General features: G+C 40.3%; 1 protein-coding gene across 1 annotated transcript in view; it reads right to left on the bottom strand.

Annotated features, from left to right (window-relative positions):
- The window catches only part of ZSWIM6 (zinc finger SWIM-type containing 6), a 164,890-nt gene extending 147,230 nt beyond the window's left edge, over window positions 1-17,660 (bottom strand). Inside the window, exon 1 of the mRNA XM_019532121.1 lies at window positions 17,476-17,660. The gene's annotated coding sequence lies outside the window, so the exon portion shown is untranslated. The remainder of the gene's footprint in view (window positions 1-17,475) is intronic.
- Window positions 17,661-18,978: the final 1,318 nt, after the last annotated feature.

Raw genomic sequence — 18,978 nt, 5'->3', positions numbered from 1 at the left:
CCCAACACACACTTCATCCCTTTTTTGGGAGTGTTTTGTAGTTCATCCAGTCTTTCACAAAGCCAAAAAAAAAAAAAAAGTCACAAAATTTCACAAAAGGATTGTAATTTCATTTCTGGCAATATTGCCTGCATATATTCAAAGTTTTCATTTCTCCCAGAAGAGGCTACGTTAGTGTCTGAAGTTGTATTCAAATAACTGGGAAGTAGGAAATTAGTTAGTGAGATTCCTACTAAGTTACAGAAACTTTAATCTTTAAGGCTTAAAGCTGAAGAATCTAAATAAGCATTTGACTTGGCTGCTTCATGCAGATGGGAGGTCCTCCCCCTTGTACTTTCACATAATAAAATCTTACACAACTGAGAATGTAGAAGAGTGCTCTCATGATGAAGCAGAAAGGCATTTTTTCTACATTTTTCTTCTTGCAAATACTACATAAAAAGAAAAGGGGAGGAAGTTTCTATAAATTCTTGAAGAACTAAACTGTAGTCCTGTAACCTCCCCCTTGTTTTATATAAATGTAGGTTAAGCAGACCAGACACAGATATTATGCTTTTACCAGTATAAAAGATCAGAAACCAGTCTATACCCATAACAGAACAAAAGTTTGGCATGCAGACGAGTTTAAAAAACAGCGAAACATGGTTTAAGATTTGCCCCCTCACCACAATGAACGGGCAAATGTGTATTCTGTTCACTACCAATCTGAACTACACCGCTTACAGAAAACTGCTTGATCAAGTCCATCTAAGGCTTTCTGTACTAGCTGTACAGCACATCTGTAGCAATGACTATCTTGTACACTATTGCAAGGGCTGAAGATAGCCAGTAAGACACATAAATGGGTGCCTGAGCACCCTTGGCAGCAGTCATGCAAAAAGCAGCATCAGTGGCTGCATAACTGCCAGTCCAGGCAGCAATGCAGCTCCAGCTACTTTTGCACCCCATCCCCATCCTGGGTAAGCAACTAGGATGGATGCCCTTGTCCACACGCCCCCTCACCTTCCCCTCAGCCCTTCACACTATTGGTCACAATACTCAGAACATGACATTTATTTAGTGACTTCAGTAGCTGGAAGGGGCTTTGCTCATGTCCTTTTCATCCTTGTGCATGACAAAAATAAAAACCACACATACACACACCACAACCAAGTCTAGGATTTAATTCTAATGTCCAGGTGTTACAAGAGTTACATAAAGTAAGTTTTTCTAACTAATTTGTCTGCACCCACTTCATTGCAGCTGTATGGACACCATTAAGGAGATAGATCGCCTCAGAGCACAAAGAAATGTTTACTCTGAAGTCTAACAAATTCAGGAGGATTTAGCAACCGAATCCTATACATGCAAGAAGGCCTGTACCTAGATTGCAGGGGGGGAAAAAAAAAAAAAAAATCTCACTTCATCCTAGTGGAACCAGACTTCGCTAGTCTTTACTCCAAGTCACAGAAAACTAATATGTATGCAGAGCTCTTTAAAAATGTTTATATTTAAGTCTGTAGTTTCTATCTTCCATATAAAAATAAGTGGCAGGAATTCTGGTCTGAATGCAGCCTCATAAGAACTACCGTTAACAGTCAAAATACAAAGGCAGAAAGACAAAAACTGAACAACTGGCAAATGAGGTAATTTAAGAACTTCACAAGGAAAGGACAGACAAAAAAAAAAAAAAGCCCCACAACAGTCTGCTTAATTCATGTACCATCAGTCCTTATGGGCTACTTGATCCAGGAGCATTTTACCCGTCAAATACACTATTGGAACAACATAAGTGAAGCTTGACTGAGCAAGAGATGCTTTCAATTTAAAAAAGCACATCTAAAGACACAAAATTACTCTTTTGTGCTTTGTCCCTGTGATGGTACTTTGCATAAACTACTTTTCATTGCTGCCCTATATAGCTACTCACCCCTCCTCGATTTTGTCAGTCTTTAAAATAGCAAAAAAGGAGACAGAGTTAAGAGGGAAAGAAGAGACTAAAATCAAGTAAGTCAAGTCAAGGACAGGTGCAATAACCTAAACTGTTTTTCACTCCCTTTAAAATGGGTAAGATTTCAAGCTGTAGCTTCTTGTAAAAAGAGGTAGGTTTATATAACTTAAGGTTGGTTGCACAGAAATATTTGGTCATGTCAAACCACTTCAATCATCTCTAAGTGTTTTAAGAGAAATAGCCAGGTAATAGATTAAGCCAAATACCAGCACTATGCATTTATGAAATAAGAGTGGAAACAGACAGAAGGGCTTTATCCTCACCAAGGTCTTTTAGTTTAGCAACCAAGAGCACATGCTACCACATATGGTAGAAAAAGCAACACCTTTCACAAAGGTCAAAGAAAAATTAAATAGTTCAAGTGGGGTTGATGAGGATGCAGGCCCAAGCCATGACTTGAGGAACTAGATCTGTGCATTTTGCACACACACCTATGACAGAATTCATGAAGAGCCACAGTACCCTTTGGGGTGCTGTGGCAGAACTCTAAGGAAATGAGACAAACACAGGCTAATTTTTCTAGACAGCTAATAAGCTTTCCTCTTCCCAGCAGGAGTGGCCAAGTGACCAGGTATGTTATCCTGCACAAGCGACAGCTGAGCCCTTGCCACACCTCCCACTTTAAGTGTAAGTACAGACAGCCAAAAAGTCTGAGGCTGAGTCAATTCATTCTTTGCAGGTTAGTCTAAGCTGTAGAGATTAAACTGAGAAAACTGGACATTCACTTTTGATTCAGTAAATCCAGCCACATGCCTGCAGTGATTCAGGCCAGAAGTTGGGGGGCACTACAGCACACCTCTCTGGCACATAGCCAGCATGGGCTGTGCGCGTTTACTTTCTCTTCCTGCTGCCCTTGAGGTCTCTGGGATTTGCGCTCCAGAATCACAGCCACAGGACTCTGCAGGGTTGCTCATCACTTCTTCCTGCTTCCAGGTGCCTCTGGGATTTGTAGTCCACAGTTGCAGCCAGCAGTAGCTTTCAGTAAGTTTAGCAGGGCTAGGCAACTCTGTATTTAAGGGGGAAAGGGGTTTGGAGCCCCCTCCCTGGCACCAGACCACAGCCAAGGTTTGCCTGAGGGGGACAGTGCTCGCCTCTGTTCCCCACTCCCCAAACCCCTCTTTGCTGGAGCAGACAGCACTGCTCAGCCCAGGGCTGCAAAGCATGCTGGGGGACCAATTTAACTTGAAATCAGGAAGGGGTCTGGGACAAAAGTTTCATAAACTGGTTGAATCCATATCAGTTAAGTCTAATACTATTCAACCAGGTTTATCTTAAACCAGTTTGGGCTATTTTCAAACTAGTTTATGTGCACTGAACTTCTGTTCTGTTGCAGGTTTCAACCAGTTTCTGGTAACTTAAACCAGTTTGTGGGCAACTTCTGTCCCTAGCCTAAAGGAACAGCTGCTGTTCTCAAGTGCAGGAAGTACAACTGTGACAGGGTCTTAGACATGGCACAAATGAGCAGTGAGGCTCCTGATATGCTCTTCCCCTATCCAGTCTTGTGTAAGTTTAGTTTTGCGTTATTACATTCATATGGAATGGACCACAACACATCTGCTTCCTTTGTTCCAGTCCTGATCTGTTCAAGACAGATCATTTCAACACACAGGCACTACTTATAGGAACAGTTGTCTGTTGTAGCTCAGTGCACCAGTTATTCAAAAGTAGAACCATTTTGTTCAATTGCTGTTCTACTTGGAAAAGCAGTAATAAAAGTGGAACCCCACAATGCCATTTTTAGAGATTCAATGAGGTCCATGTCAAAAGTGCTCAGTTTACAAGCAATAAGATTTTTTTTTTTTTTTAAACTGCCAGGCCTCCAAACTCAGCTTGATATCTACAAGTCATGCTGCGTTGTTTCCTTCCCATGCATTACCACCAGTAATAAACATCCTGCAAGCCAAGTAATGTCTGGTATACTTGCACAGCCCTCCTGTCTATAAAGGTGTGACTGATCAAAGCTTAAATGAAGAATTCTGTCAACACATGAGAAGGAAGAGAATCCAAACTCAAGTCTCAGCTACGATGGCTCAGCAGGGTGAAGAGGACAATGTTCACCCTGTGTTTGTCTTAGCAACTGAAGTCAGCAGATGTGGAGGAGTACAAACACGGACTAAACCTAAGGCAATACCATTTTCAGAGACAGTTACAGGTCTTACCTGTCACAGGAATTGTGAACAGGCTTCTGGAAGAGAGAGTACACAGGAAAAAAAAAGACTGAAGAAGAGGTCAGCATCCGCTTGAACTGCACACTGGGCCAAGTTAAATTCTTAGAAACAGAGGCTTATAAATGCAGCAAAGACCATCATCTGTATTAAAAAGTTACACAGCGAAGCACAGTAAACAAGTAATTTATTTCATTAAATGTATTCCTGACTGAGTACTGCATAACCCCTTCAGTATTTGTTTCACGGTCAGCTGGGAAAAGTTCACTTACTGACAGAATGGGCTGCTGAGGACTAACAAATCAAAGCTCATAAAGAAGTGCTGCAACTACAGTGTTGCTAGATCAAAGGTTGGCAATGCATAACCCACAGAGCCACTGGATCCAGCTTGTGTTTATACTGGGGTCAAGCAGCAAAGAGCAAAACTGGGGTCAAGAGGCTAGGAGTAGTGTCTATGCTACTGCCACTTCTCTCCAACTCCTGCCCTTCGTCTGCTGAAGGGAGCTGCGCCAGCATGCTGGGTGGGGAGGGGGCAGGAAGAAAGCAGCCTTCCTTCCCCCGAAGTGCCATGGAAGCCACCCATGCCACAATGGACTGGAGCCAAGTTGTTCCAGGCCATGGCTTGAAAAGAGAGTTGCCAGCCCCTGCCTTCAACAGTCTACTACTGCCTGAAAGATTTGGGGGAGAGGGGTGAACGGAACCAAGGGGGAACTAAGACAAAAAGTGGATGCTTCCAACTGGAAATACAGTTTAAAAAGTTCCTCTCAATCTAAAGGTTTCACACACAGTTTAACCTTCTAGCTTACATTTAGAAATCTCAGAAGGAAAAAGATTATGCTCATTTTAGCACATTTATTTACACAGCTTACGGCTAATGGTCCCAGCCCCTGATCAGCATGCCACTTGTCTGACATGGTTCAAACTTGATATGCTAGTACAGTAGCCTCAGAACTGTTGGCATCTGAGTTAGTGGAAACCCTGATTTATATTCATGAGAACATCTCGATGCCAACTCTCAGCCTCTGCATCACTAAGATGCCTGTGTCTCAAATGAGCCATAACTACAATGCCAAAGTTCAAGGTGGTTGTTATCATGAGTACATATTACTGCTATAAAGCTCTACAATACACAGTTACTTATTGTACGTGGGCTGACTGTGGGCAGACATTCTGTGGTATGTCTACAATGTTATACAGAGTTAGATTGCAGTTCACACAGACACACGAGTGGGCTTAGAACTAGCTGGTTCAAGTACTGACAGAAATATAGCCCAGAAGAGTAGAGCTCAGCCTAGACTAGCTGACCACTGGTATTTAACAACAGGCCTGCAGATTTTGCAGCCTGTGCTGTACCCCAAGCTACTCTTACAAGCGCCCAAACTAACTTGTATAGACATACCATAGCTATAATCAGACCATAAAATTGCAACGTAGACATAACTTTAGTATCTGGTACCCATCCCACTCTGGCAAGCTTTTGTTCCTTTTCACTCCCTAACGCCGGAAATATAGATCCATGTCTCACAAAATAAGAACTTGATGCATGTTAATGATACAGGGGTATAATGGAAAGAACAGTTTCATTTTAATAATCCAAATGATCTGCTGGAATCAGGGTAAATGCCAGCCATCTTCTCACATTTTAATCTGATTTTAAATGTTGTCAGAAAGAGCAAGATCTTCACTGTCATTAATGCAGTCCACTAGCTGTCAATTAAACATTCTTTAGAAATTTACCATCTTAAATCCTGTACAATAGCCAGCATTTTGCCATTTGAGTGTGTAATCAAGTCTGAATGTTCAATTCCTGCCTCAAATTAATAAAAAGTTACTGCCACTAAAATGTCTTCTTGTGATAAAGCTGAGTATTTGCACATAGAAAAGCTCTTTTCTAACCCTGCTAAACTCATGCCTTAAATCTCTCTCCACTAGCCCATATTATGCTGGCTAATGTTGAAAACACTGAAATGAAATTTCTCTGCTCTTACTCTAACCCATGTACTGCCTGCATTGACCATCCTTTATACCCTCCCTCTACTACAACAGTGATTCTACCTTCCTCCGACTGCTCTCTCCTCTTCTTCCCAAACACTCTTGCTTATGTAACTAACTGATTAAGTTTACCTTCATGTTTTTTTTCCTTTTGCTTTTTCTCAACCAGCCCTGACAGAGCTTGCTAATGCCTACAGGTTCATTCTTCCATAGCCTCCAACCTTCCTGTTCTCCTCTAGTCATTGGCTTGGTTCTTGCCCTCTTTTCTCCTTTTTTCTGCCCCTCTCTCAAAACACTCACTCCGTAAAAAACATATAATCTTCCATGATGCCATCTTATCTCCAATGCTTTGCCTTACTCAGACCTAGATTTCCCTCCTTATGCTATTTCAAGTAGTAGAAGCAGTGCCTGTAGCCTCTCTCATTCTTTACCCCAAACTCAAGTTAACCTCCAGAGACAATGGTGGAAAACACTGGGCTTCTCCAACAATCCTGCCATTCCTTCCTCCCTGTTCTCACTTTCTTTCCAAAACAGCAAGAATAAAAGAGAGTCCCATTTACCTTTCTTCTCTCCTCTACATTGTTATCATCAACCACAGAACAGACAGACAGACACAGACTATCATCCTTTCTGACTTCAACTCCTGGTTCTCTCTCATTACTATTCCCAACCCTCATCATCAGTTGCATCAATTTCTATATTAAAATCCTATAAAATCTTCTGGCTTGACTTACAATTACAGATCAACTGTTGTGCCCACTAAAACAGCTGCACATCTGATTCCCCAACCCTACTCTCTTCCACACTTTTTTTCCATAGCTTTTAGTCCCTTAATATCCTCAGATTCTCTTGCCTTTCTCCTCCTTCACTGTTGTAAGATTGCCAAAACTTTTTGCTTCCTTTGTTCTTCAACCACCCTCTCTCTATGCTCTTATCTACAAGAGGTATTTTGCTGCTTGAGAACAAGTCTTGTAATCAAACAAAGCTTCCCACTACCCTCCACTGAAACCATTCTCACTAAAGTTTCTGATGAATTCTTCCTTTAAAGTGTTCCTTCTCAACCACTCAGTGGCATTCCTCAGATGACCAGACTCCTCCTAGAACTTCTGACCTTCACTGCTTTTGTGGTTCTGCTCTTAAATTCCCTTCTCTCTCTTTCCAGGTCTATTTCTGTGCATCATCCTCATCTGCTTCCCCTTTTCCATGGAAGTTTAAGGCTTTCTCCTCCTCTCCTTCCTAATTACTCTTCAGGGGTTTAGACAAAATAGATATGAGTAAGTCACATACATTTCTTCTAATGAACCAACTCCCTTTGATCAGCCACACATCTCATTTTTGACATCCAAATCTTAAGAGATCACATCTTAGAAAGGCGAATATGGCAAAATGTATTGATCCTAGACCCACAGGCTGGAAAGGGACCTCAAGGGTCATTTAGACTAGACAGACATCACAAATGCAAGGTGGGCTGTTCCTAATCCATCCCTGTCTAATGCTTATCCAGCCTTTTCATGAAGATTTCCAATGAAGGAGATGCTGCATTTTCCCTGGGCAGGTTCTTCGATTGCTTTGCTTTTCTAACAGTGAGAACTCCCCCCACTCCCGAGAGCTAATTTAAATCTGCTTTGCTACAGTTCAAATCTATTGCTTCATAACCTGCCCTCTGCAGCAAGAAAGATCAGTTGTTCTCCCTACCCCCCCCTCCTTTATCAAGCAGCCTTTCAAATATTTAAAAACTGTTATCAGGTCCTCTTTTAACCTCCTTTTCTCCAAACTAAACATACCTAGTTCTCTCAAGCTTTCTTCATAGAACTTGCATTCTAACCCCTTCAATCATCTTCACTGCTCACCTCAGTTTTCCAACATCCCTCCTAAAACAGGGAGTCCAGAACTACACAAAATGTTCCAACTGAGGCTTAAGCAGTTCTGAGTAAAAGAGTAGAGTACTAATATTCCCCCCCAATCCCTGCATCTTATGTACACTAGTCATGTTAATACAGCCAAAAATTGTTTTTAGGGTTTTTTGGTTTTTTTTTTGGGGGGGGGGGGCACCTGAAATCACATTTCTGGCTTGTTGACTGTGTCTATGGTCCAAACTCCCAGATGCATCTCATTAACTCTCAGCTTAACCAATTATTGCCCAATCAACATTTATGCATTTTTTTCTTTTGTAGCTGTAGTACTTTAGATCTTGTCTGCTGCATCTCTACCTGTTTCACAATTTATAAAGATCAATTTGAATTCTAATTCTATCTTCCAAAGTATATGCAACTCCTCTCAGTTGTGAGTCTTCTGTTGATCCCTATTCCAGCACCCAAATCATTAGTAAAAGTATTAAATAGGACCAGACTCAAGAGAGTCCCGTGCAGGACCTCATTTGTAACCTCCTGCCAGTGATATGGATATATTTATAATTACCCTTTTCTTGAACTAATTTAACCAATTTTGTATCCATCTAACAATAATCCTATCTAGCATACATTTCTCCAGTTTATTTGTAACAGCATTAGGCAGGACTACATCAAAAAAATTACTAAGTCCAAGTACATACTATCTAGTGCATGCCCTTCATACATCCTGTCAAAGAGGGATCTGGCAGCTTTTCTTACTTCAGCAACCTGTAAAATTTGTGCCATCTTTGACTCAAGCCTTCTTACCGTCCCAATGCAAATCATGCCATTTCTCATATTTCATGTTTTTTCTCAGAGACAAGCATTCTTGTGGCTGACCTATTTTATGGGACCAGCTGTATAGTTGGGAAAGACGAACACAAGCTCTGGGCACTGCTGTATCCTTCCTCGGGTCTTTCTTACACACCTTGAAAATCCAACCTCTCTTCTGTCCATACAGCCAAAACTCCTGGAAAATGAGAACTTAAGACATTTTGAACACTATAACCTTCATTCTTCTGGCACTGAAAGCCTCCTTAACAGTCTTCTTTTTACCATGAAATGTTTGAGATCAAGCTTTTTCCTTACCCTGCTAAAATGAGTACCAAATACAAAGGTCAAGTGTATCTAAAACCCATGAAGTGGGTATGAAGCATAGTTGAAACCCATGTCAAAGAGTAGGCCAAAACAGAGTTAATGGTGTTATTTCATATCTGCAATCAATCACAGTGTCCCAACTCTATTAAGTGCTGTTTCCAGTTCTGATAATGGAAGGTACAGTATGCCATGAAAGCATAAAGAGCTAAAATTACAGTACAGTCCTCTGTGAAGTTGAATTTTACTATCCTTCAATCTCATAGACACTTTGTGTCCCAAGTTTGATTTTACAAATAGATAAATCTATAAAGAGCCCATTCCTTTTATCTCTAGCACAATTATCCAGCAGTTCATATTTTTTAAAGCCAAACTAAACTTTTGTAAACCAGACTTTTGTAAAAAGTGAACTGGAGGATCCACTAAGCTTTCTTGCTCATACCTTCTCATTTGATCAATCAAATGTAGATGTAGTCTTCCACTGACAAGAGTGGATACTTTGCCCTTGGTAAATGCACCTGCTGGCTTTTACCCCTTGTTCGTGTTCTAGCTTATCACCTTGCTTCAGAAATCAATACTCATTGAGCCCTTTTGTAACCTCTTGTCCAAATGATGCATCAAGCCTTCTCCCCCTCCCCGCAAGTCTGTTTGGTCTCAATTTCTCTGTCCCTGGCCCCTTTAAAGTTGCTGGTATTTAGTATCTATAACACTGCTTATAAGTACTGAAAAGTAATGTTTACTAAAGGTTACTGTGAAGATGTATAGCAGATACTACAAGGTAAGTTTTATTAACAGTTCTCAATGACCAAAGCAGGTTTTTTATATCTAGAATTTCTAAATAGCACTAACCAAATTACTCTTATACAATCAGGCTAACCAAGCCATCTGTTAAGCCTTGCATCCAATTTCCAGTCACTATCCACCACTCTTGCAGCAGCAGCAGCATATTCAGCTAAAGTAGCTTCAACTGAACCCGAGTCTAATATTGATCAGTGAAACAATGTGCACCTATAAAGCGAACACACTAGTCTCTCACAAATGATGCCTGACAATTCACAAAAGCCAAACTACATTTTATGCTTCCCCTCAACCTTCTGCACTGATGGAAGTGAAACTGCTGCTTCAGGCCTCTATGCAATATAGCTACACCAAGTCCAGACGCTGATCCAAAACATAATGGACTTGATACTCTATCCCCAAGACACTAATTATACTCAGTTTGAGAGGTTTCAGTTTGCAACCTAAATCAATGGAAGAATTGAGACTCATTTTGCATTTACAACACGAGTCATGCAGCCGTTATCCTACTTGTCATTGGCCAACACAGGCAGCTTTTTTATTCAGAAGCATTAAGAATTTTACTTCATACAATAGTGTATTAAACAAAACAAAGTATTTATTGCATCTCTGTTTTTCCCTGATCTTGAATGCATTTAAATAGTGGATTCAGGAGATGAGCCAACATGTTCAGTTTGGCTTTCGTTTCTAGTAACTGAAGCCAATTTTGTAAATACACAAATTAATGTTTTAACAAATCCATTTCTCTACCTTCTTGGATCAATACATTATGCCCCACAAATATGAGAAGAGAAATAAACAAAGTAATCAATAGCTTACTGTAAGATTTGTAATGGATGTCTTTTCCAAAAAAAGGAAAAAATAATTCCAGGAAGAATATTTGTAGACATGCCCAATAAAGAAATGTTCCCTATTGAATTCTTAATATGCCATTCCCAATATCATTTGTATCCAGAACTGCAGGTTAATGAAGGTGAAGAGTAACTGAATAACAAAAGCTCAAAAAAATAAAATAAGCTGAAGAACACATCACTGGAATTTAAACTTCAACCCAAATTAACATAAACCAAGTTACTACATACTAAATATGGATTGATGGTTATATGAATTGTAGACTGGTCAAAATATCAGGTCTAAAAATCGAGAGATTAACTAAATATTAATAAATCCCACAGCTGCTCCTGACAAGGATAAGCTATGAGCTGCTTCTGTTTCCTATACATAGCTGAAGTATTAACTATACCCAGAGTATGTGGCTAATCATTCATACATTAGGCAAAAAGTACATCATAAGTAGCTTTGGAAGAGATAGGAAAAATATTAAAATTTCAAACAAATGCAACCAAATCCTCAAAATCAAGACACTGACAAACACTCCACCAAAACCACTCGCCTTCAAGAATTTTTTTTTTTTTAAATTTAAAATAAGATCTAACCAAATGACTAGGACATACATAAACCAGTTCTCTGTTGCATTATGAATTACAATCTGGACACATTTCTGGCTTTATAAAACAAGTTAATCCATCTTAAAATGTCTACATATTCTCTATTTCATTAGTCAGTATAAATTAGACATTGCAGTCAGCTGTATACACAATATACAGTTCCTGCACTGTATCTACATTACTACCAGCTGCCGTCAGTAACCAGTTAGCAGTTAAACTTGGCATATGTACAACAAAGTGTCTCATTTCTTAGAAGTCATACAACTATGCAAGATTTGATTTTTCCAGTTTCCAAAGTGATCTTTTCAATGTAATTAACTCTTGGCCATCAAAGAGGAAGTATACACAATAAAGATATACTAATGCCCATTTTTCTGAAATTTCGTTTTTATGCCATTTTCCCCCTTACGTATTTTTCATACAATTCCAGAACGTATTAGAGGTCTGACACCAATTAACAATGAAAGATGACTTATGTAAACAGGCAGGTTGTTAAATAAAGCAGGACAAGAAGTAAATCACCTGAATTTTTAGCACATTAATTCAGTAAATGAGCTTCAGATTTATCTGATCAGCTAGCTCTTCTAGTGCAAATTTAAACTTACTGACAGGTTCTACTGCAGCCTTCCAATTAATGTCAGACCTTCTCAACCATTGCCCATGCATTTCCAAAGCAAAAATTTCCAGCTATTTCAAAGACTGTCAAATGCACTCACTTGCATCAAGAAGTGGAGGACCAGAGCAAAAAAAAAAAATTACACTCAGCTTTTAAAAATGTGTGATGGTGTAGATCACTTTGCAAGTGCCTGAATGTATACTTTAAATGTCATTAAAGTTTTTTTCTTCCATACAAGCTTTTCATATGCTTTAATTTTAAAGATATATTTTAGTTTACTGTGGGTTAAACCCCTGTATTAAAATATGCTTAAAACTACATTAAAGAGCAAAGTAAAAAAAAAAAAAGAAAAGACTTTTATAGGACTAATAAGCTTCTGCTGCATGCCTTTCATCAGTTCTGACTGAAAAAGGAATTTTCTACACTTCACATACTTACTTGCTATTAACAGGCTATGCTCTTCTGATGCATTTACAGATTGGTGAAATTAACTAATACTATTTCAAGTCAGTGATTAATATAACAAGTTTTTCCAAATGCTGTAGACCTTATTAGTGGAGCCATGCAACAAAAGCCTAGATACGTATGACTACATAATCTAAATGAAATAGAGTGATGCATCATGAGGACATCACATAAATCATGATAATTGGCATATAGCTAGAAGGAAGATACAAGCATGTATTCACCAGCACCAGCAGACATCTCCCTGATCCAGGTCACTGAAGGTTATGAAGCCATGTCAAGTGCTACGTACCCAGTAGGAAGAGAATCATTATATGCGTAAGTTTTTTTTCCAAGCAGTAGTCCAAGAGGAAAAAACTGGAAGTTCAAGGAGACAGACCTCCTGAACAACAAGTGCAATACTGGACAATATTCAGGTATTGACAAGCAGTCAGCCTGACTGCATTCCAGGCAACCAGAAATCATTTAATCTGTACCCCTGTTAAAAACATGGAAGCATTTTAAAAGTCAGTTCCCTCCAAAAAGAGCATATGCATATAGTACAGCTAGGCAAATTCCCTCCTTCTCTATTCTCCAGAAAAATTTTAAAAAGGAAGTTAGAAATATCAGCTACAGCCTACTTTAACATCAATTTTTAAAAACACTTTGCTATACTTGATGACCTATCTTGGCATTATAATAGGATTATCTGGTTAGATTCAATTCTAGCATTAACCCACTTTGTAAAGGCATTTTGTATTGTTCATTATTATTGTGAAATGTTTTGCCCTCCACTAGTAGCCAGTTTCACTGTTGTATTTCATCACCTATTTAGAACCGAGGAAGGGGCTGTTGTTTCGAAAATAAAGCAGTCTTCCACGATTCATTCTACCAAGTTATTTACATAAAAAACCCCAAATGCTACAACAAATCATAACTCCATGATCCTCCACAAAAATAAATTTTGTCCAGCCCTTTAACTTTTTGATAGCTTCCTGACTTCTGCCTGCCAACATTCACATTTTGCTTTTAATTAATTGCTCATTTCTGAAAGACTGCTGAGAAAAACATGCATCAGCTGCTGGCATGACAACTGGCTGTGGTTCAAGAACTGCTACATACCAAAACATATGATCTTATGCAGAGATAGAGTAATTGTATTGAATAGAATTAACATTTTTAAGCTGAAAATTGTTTTGGAACTTAGGAAACGTTATCGTCAAGGTAAGTGTCAGGTACTGCTAATAATCTGAGGATACTTTTTTTTTTGAAAAGTGGAATGATGTCAAACATTACAAGTTTCAGGGAAGAAGAAATATTTGGAGTCTTTAATAAACATTGGTTATTTTCATCAGGCCAACGGAAAAAAAATCTAAGTACATTTCTATAAAACTCATCTATATATTTTAAAAATATCAACTGAAAAATATTACCTGCAAATTGTAATTAAGTTGTTTTGGTTTAGAAAGTATTTTAAACCTTAATTTTAATAGAACAGAATCATTACTCCGATAGAAAGGTAGTTACATGATCTTTTTTTTTTTTTTAAACAGAGGCATCAAAACACAAGCAGCTTCTCTTACTCTCTCTCTTACTTCTTGCCATGTCTTTAAAAAAAAAAAAAAAAGAAAGAGAGAGAGAAAGGATTTCAGTTAAAATCTAATCTAATCTGAATTTCAAAAGGAAGAAACATTGGTTTTCCACATTTACTAATCCAGTGCTAGAAAAATGGCACACAGATGCTTTGACTTTTCAGACAAAAAAGAAATAATTCAAGGTCAAGGGTAGTATATTGAACACACATACGCTGAAAATAGCTTTTCTGTTCCCTAATCAATACTTTATATTCCAAATCTCAGAAGGAGACTAGAATATATTCAGATTTCTCTCCTCAAGGCAAAAGGCTAGAAGTGAGTTTATTAGTTTATGTTCTTACACACAGGGAAAAAAAAATTATATATTTTTTATTGGCCAATACTATTCAAGATGTACTAGAACTTGAATCACTAACAATATTTTCACAAGACTACAATTATAGACCTGGGTCTATTTCAAATAGGGACCAGCGAAGTACTCAGACACGACTCGTTTACTTCTCTGACACAGTACTGCATTAAACCAGCTATGGATTACCTGCTTTAATCATACATTCCTTACCAAACCCCAACATCAGGGTGACTGCTAAAGAAACCCTGCCTGTGTCTTCTGGCTGGTCATCACATAAATGCTACCCATTTTTAGGAGGCTAGCAAGTAGTTTAACATGATCTTCCCACCCCTGAACCATCACATACACTAGGCTAGCTCTAGAACTGAAACAATCAAAACGTTAGCATGGAACAAAGTGCTTATGTTTCTTTAAGAACAGCCTTGATACAAGCACTTTACAGTCACTTAAATTATGAGACTACTAGATAAGCCAAAGTGTACTACAGCTTTCATAAATTGCTAAGTATTTACTGACCCAACCAGCCCCGCCAAAATGGAGCACATCCCATCTACAAAGAGATTTTCAATTCACAGCACATAGTCTGGGTGTCAGCTCTGTTAACAAAACACTCAGTGTGGTCTTAACAAAAAGATGTTTCAACACAATATTGTTTAAATTCAAACAATTAAAAGCCTGGAATTCAAGCAAAGATGCTGTTTAAATAACTACATGGAAAGTGACTACTAGAATGGCCTCATGAAACACTGCACCAAGATAGAAAACAGTTATTTGTGGGTTTGAAAACACTTACCAAATTTCAGCTCACACTTTCAGCTTTCTTCTTAAGTTTTAGCAACGGAAAAATCCACCATAAGAAACCCCCCTATACATATCAACTAAAGCAGCAAAATAAAATGTATCAATAAAATATTTTAAGCCATGTCTTTCCAATCATCCCTTACTGACAGGGTTTTAGATGATAAAAGCTAGGTTTAGAAGTGAAGAAAGATGCTGTCCAACTTAACAGTCTTTGAAAGGAAAAAAAAACCCAGGTTTCTGGCTTCAAATATTAATAATCAATCCTAGGACTGCAAATAGCACAAGTCAATTAATTCTTCATGTTATTGTTCTTTCACAAGGAGTTTCTTCCCTTAAACTTGTTCCCTTGCCATTCATACCTAAAAGGCATGATTAGTGTGATTATGAAGTCACACACTGTTGCTGTGGAAATGACTCTATGTCTCAACCAGACCTGTGTGAGCAAGCAGAGACTGTCTCTGCTGCAAAGACATACAGCTCACCCTAAATTAAAAGCAGACTAATCTTTACCAGGAGCATTCTCCTAGTACAATTTATCTGCAAATCAGATACAGCTCTACCAGCACCGCCATGCTTTGGATTGCAATTGTAGAAGAGACCCCACCCCTTCCCCCACCCCCCACCACAAGTAGCGCATGTCATGGTTTTACATCTCCATGAAAGAAGTCCTGTGATAATGGATTACACATTTTCATACCTCTAACCTACACAGTTATACTGGCAGGGACCCTCCATACAGACCTGGCTTTCAAAATCAGATGTATAGCTCATCACCATCATCCATGTTGTTTGCTCACTGCTGATATCTCCTTAAAGCCAGTTAAGCAAAAAGTATCAATATCTAGTCAGTCAATTTTCTTCCCAAATTTTCATGCACTTGCAAAATGGTGTTATATTTGGACTGCAAACACTACTAGGCAGTACTTAGTTACTAATAACAACCTTACTCTATAAACTTGTCATGTTTTGCTTTAGGTTCTGTTTTAGAAACGTGGATTCTGGACCAAGTTTGACCCCAGAGTCCTATTAGGTCTTAAAATGCAAAGTTTCCAATGCTTAAAAACAGGAAAAAAAATCCTTGATCTAGGGAGAATCTTTAAACTGATAACTTCTCTTTCTGGAAGAGCCCTGCAAAGCAATGTTTATTAATGAAATGCTGTAATAACATAAGTTAGCCTCAAAACACTAAGGCTATGCTTCAATTATTAAAAATTCTTCATAGTATGCATTACAAAATGTGCAATTCCATGCAAAGTATTTCCATTTAAATCCAGATGCACAACAAGGATCTGCAAAACAGAGAGCTTTGCAAGCCTTCAAAAAAATAATATAGGCTTAAGCTTAATGTTTAAGAGTTGCTGCTTGAAAAAAAAAGTGCCAGAGTAAAATACATTTAATCTAATGCTTCTACAGTGCATTGGACTCAAAATTTAAGATGTAGCAGCAAATATTTCCATGTAACTAGCTCCGAGGTGAAATTTCCATGGCTCTCTTAGAAAGCAAGCCCTTCAATTCCTGTTTATATTAACACCAGTGTTACAAATATGGCTGTTAGAATTGATATGCAACAACATGTACTTTGTCCAATAACTGTGCTTTTCCAGAGTACAATAGTAAACATTTTGAAAGTTTCCATTACTCATACCACACAGTGCATAAGTTCACATTTATATAGTCACTAAACATACACGTATATGAAACTCAATATTATGTCCTCTCAATGCTACACATTCAGCTGTGGTACATAGTCAATCCCATTCTCCACCCACTATAAGTCACTGCAATCAAGTGACTTGCAGGCTTCCAGCTCTTCATTCCAGGAAAGAAACAAACAGAAACACCCTTGGTATGTAAAGTCCTAATGATACAACCTTGCTAAATTACACAAGAGTTTCCCCTCAAGGAAACTCAACCACCTCCAAGTTGCATTGCCATTACTTCAAAAAGGAAAAAACAAAAACAACCCCCATTAGAGCTACTGAAGTTTCAGATAACTGGAAACTTTTCTGAAGGATCAGTATAGGGAATTCAAGGAGGAAGGGCAGGGGTGGGGGGAAATCACATAAGGAGCATTAAGATAAAATAAAGTGACCCACACAAGTATATTTTCAGGAGTTTGTATAGCATTTGTTTGGAATGCGGTTCAGTGTCCCAGAAGCAGCAGTCAACAATTCAGTTGTATTTATGTATATTTTCTTTCTTCGCATTGACCCTTGCCAACATCACTCAATACCCCTCCCCTTCTGAGGCTACACAAAAAGTTACTTTTCCCCCTTTCACAACTACTCACTGAGGCCTCTTCCACTGCTGAAAGCAAGCAAAGCAAAGCCCACGCTGGGTGTCTGTCTCCTAGAGAAGATTGCATCTTTTATTTATCACCCCTTGGCTTTATTTTCACAGTGAATTCCTGGCTTCAATGTAATCAGCCAAGAAACCCTCCCTATGTGCACTCCTGTCATTCCTCATCCTTGCAAACAGAATCAAGTGTAGGCAAAAAAGGGGGGGGGAGGAGGAGGGAAGCAGCAGCAGCACTGCCAACCTCTCCAAAAGAGCCTTTTGCCACCACTGAGGGTTCCTCAGATGTGCCTCAGCCCTCTGGAAAGAGAAAAAGCCAAGAGATGAGACTTAATTAGATTAAGAAAAAAAAAAAGAAGATGCGATTGCCTCAATGCTGAGCTCCTCCTGGGCAGCAGAGAAGGGCACCAAGCCTGGAAAAAGCAACCCTGTCTGCCTTTGGGAAACAAATGACCATGCAGAAAATCACATTTGTAAGTTGCATCTGAATTCAAATCAAGTGCAGGCCGGTTAAAAATAAAAAAGCCACTATGTGAAGTCCCTGCCAAGGGGACAAGATGCTTTACCACCCGCCCCCCCTCCCCCAACACTGCACTCAGGGCTTCTCAATTCATGGGGCCTCGGGCTCAGCAGGTCCACGGCCCCAAACAAGGCGGCTCCAGAAAGGGGAGCGTGGATCCACCGGAGGGAGGGAGGGAGGGAGGGAGTCTGAGCTGCAGGGTTGCTGGGTTCAGGCCATTTAAAAATGTCATCACGTCTGTGCTGCAAACCTGCGCGCCTGACAGGAAAGAGGGAAGGGAAAGGGGAAGAAACAAAAAAGGAAAGCTCCTGCTTCAGCTGCGGCTAGGGAAGCTTGTGCTAGTCTGGCTAGGGGGGGTGGAAATGGGCCTGGGCGCTTTAAGTCATCAGGCCTCCTTCCCCTTTGTCAAATCTCCACTGTTTTGCAGGCGGTGAAAAGAAATAAAGAGGCTCTTTTGTTCGGCTCCCCCGGCCGGGGAGGGGGGGGTGACAGCGGGCTGAAAGGGACACAAATAAACATGAAAATGAGAACAAAGTGCCAGGTTCTCCCCTCCCCCCGCCCGCCGGGAATCGCCGCCGCCGGCTCGAGAGGTGCCCAGGGCGAGCGCCGGCCCCAGCCCGAGCCCCAGGCCGCCGCCGCGGCGCAGAAGGGCAGGAGCCGGGCGCGAGGCACGAGGGCAGCGGCGGAGGGCGGTGGGCAGCTCCCCTGGGGCCAGGGCCGGGCTAGCTCCCCGCCCCGCCGGGGACCCACCTCCCAGCCCCGCGGGCGAGCCGGGGAGGAGCCAGCGGCGGAGTTCGCCCTCCCGGGGCTGCGAGGAGCAGGCGGCGCGGGGGAGGGGATGATGATGATCCGCGGAGAAGGACGAGCGGCGCTTCCTCGCCCGCCCCGTCATGGCTGCAGTGCCCGGGCCGCGACAAGGCACCGGCTCTGCCCCCGCCCGGCCGGGCCGTGCCCGCGGCAGCGCCGCCCCCCCGCTGC

The sequence above is a fragment of the Crocodylus porosus genome, unplaced genomic scaffold, assembly GCF_001723895.1.
Source record: "Crocodylus porosus isolate Cpor-Errol unplaced genomic scaffold, CroPor_comp1, whole genome shotgun sequence".
Taxonomy (NCBI): Eukaryota; Metazoa; Chordata; order Crocodylia; family Crocodylidae; genus Crocodylus; species Crocodylus porosus.
This window is presented reverse-complemented; position numbering and strand designations above follow the sequence as displayed.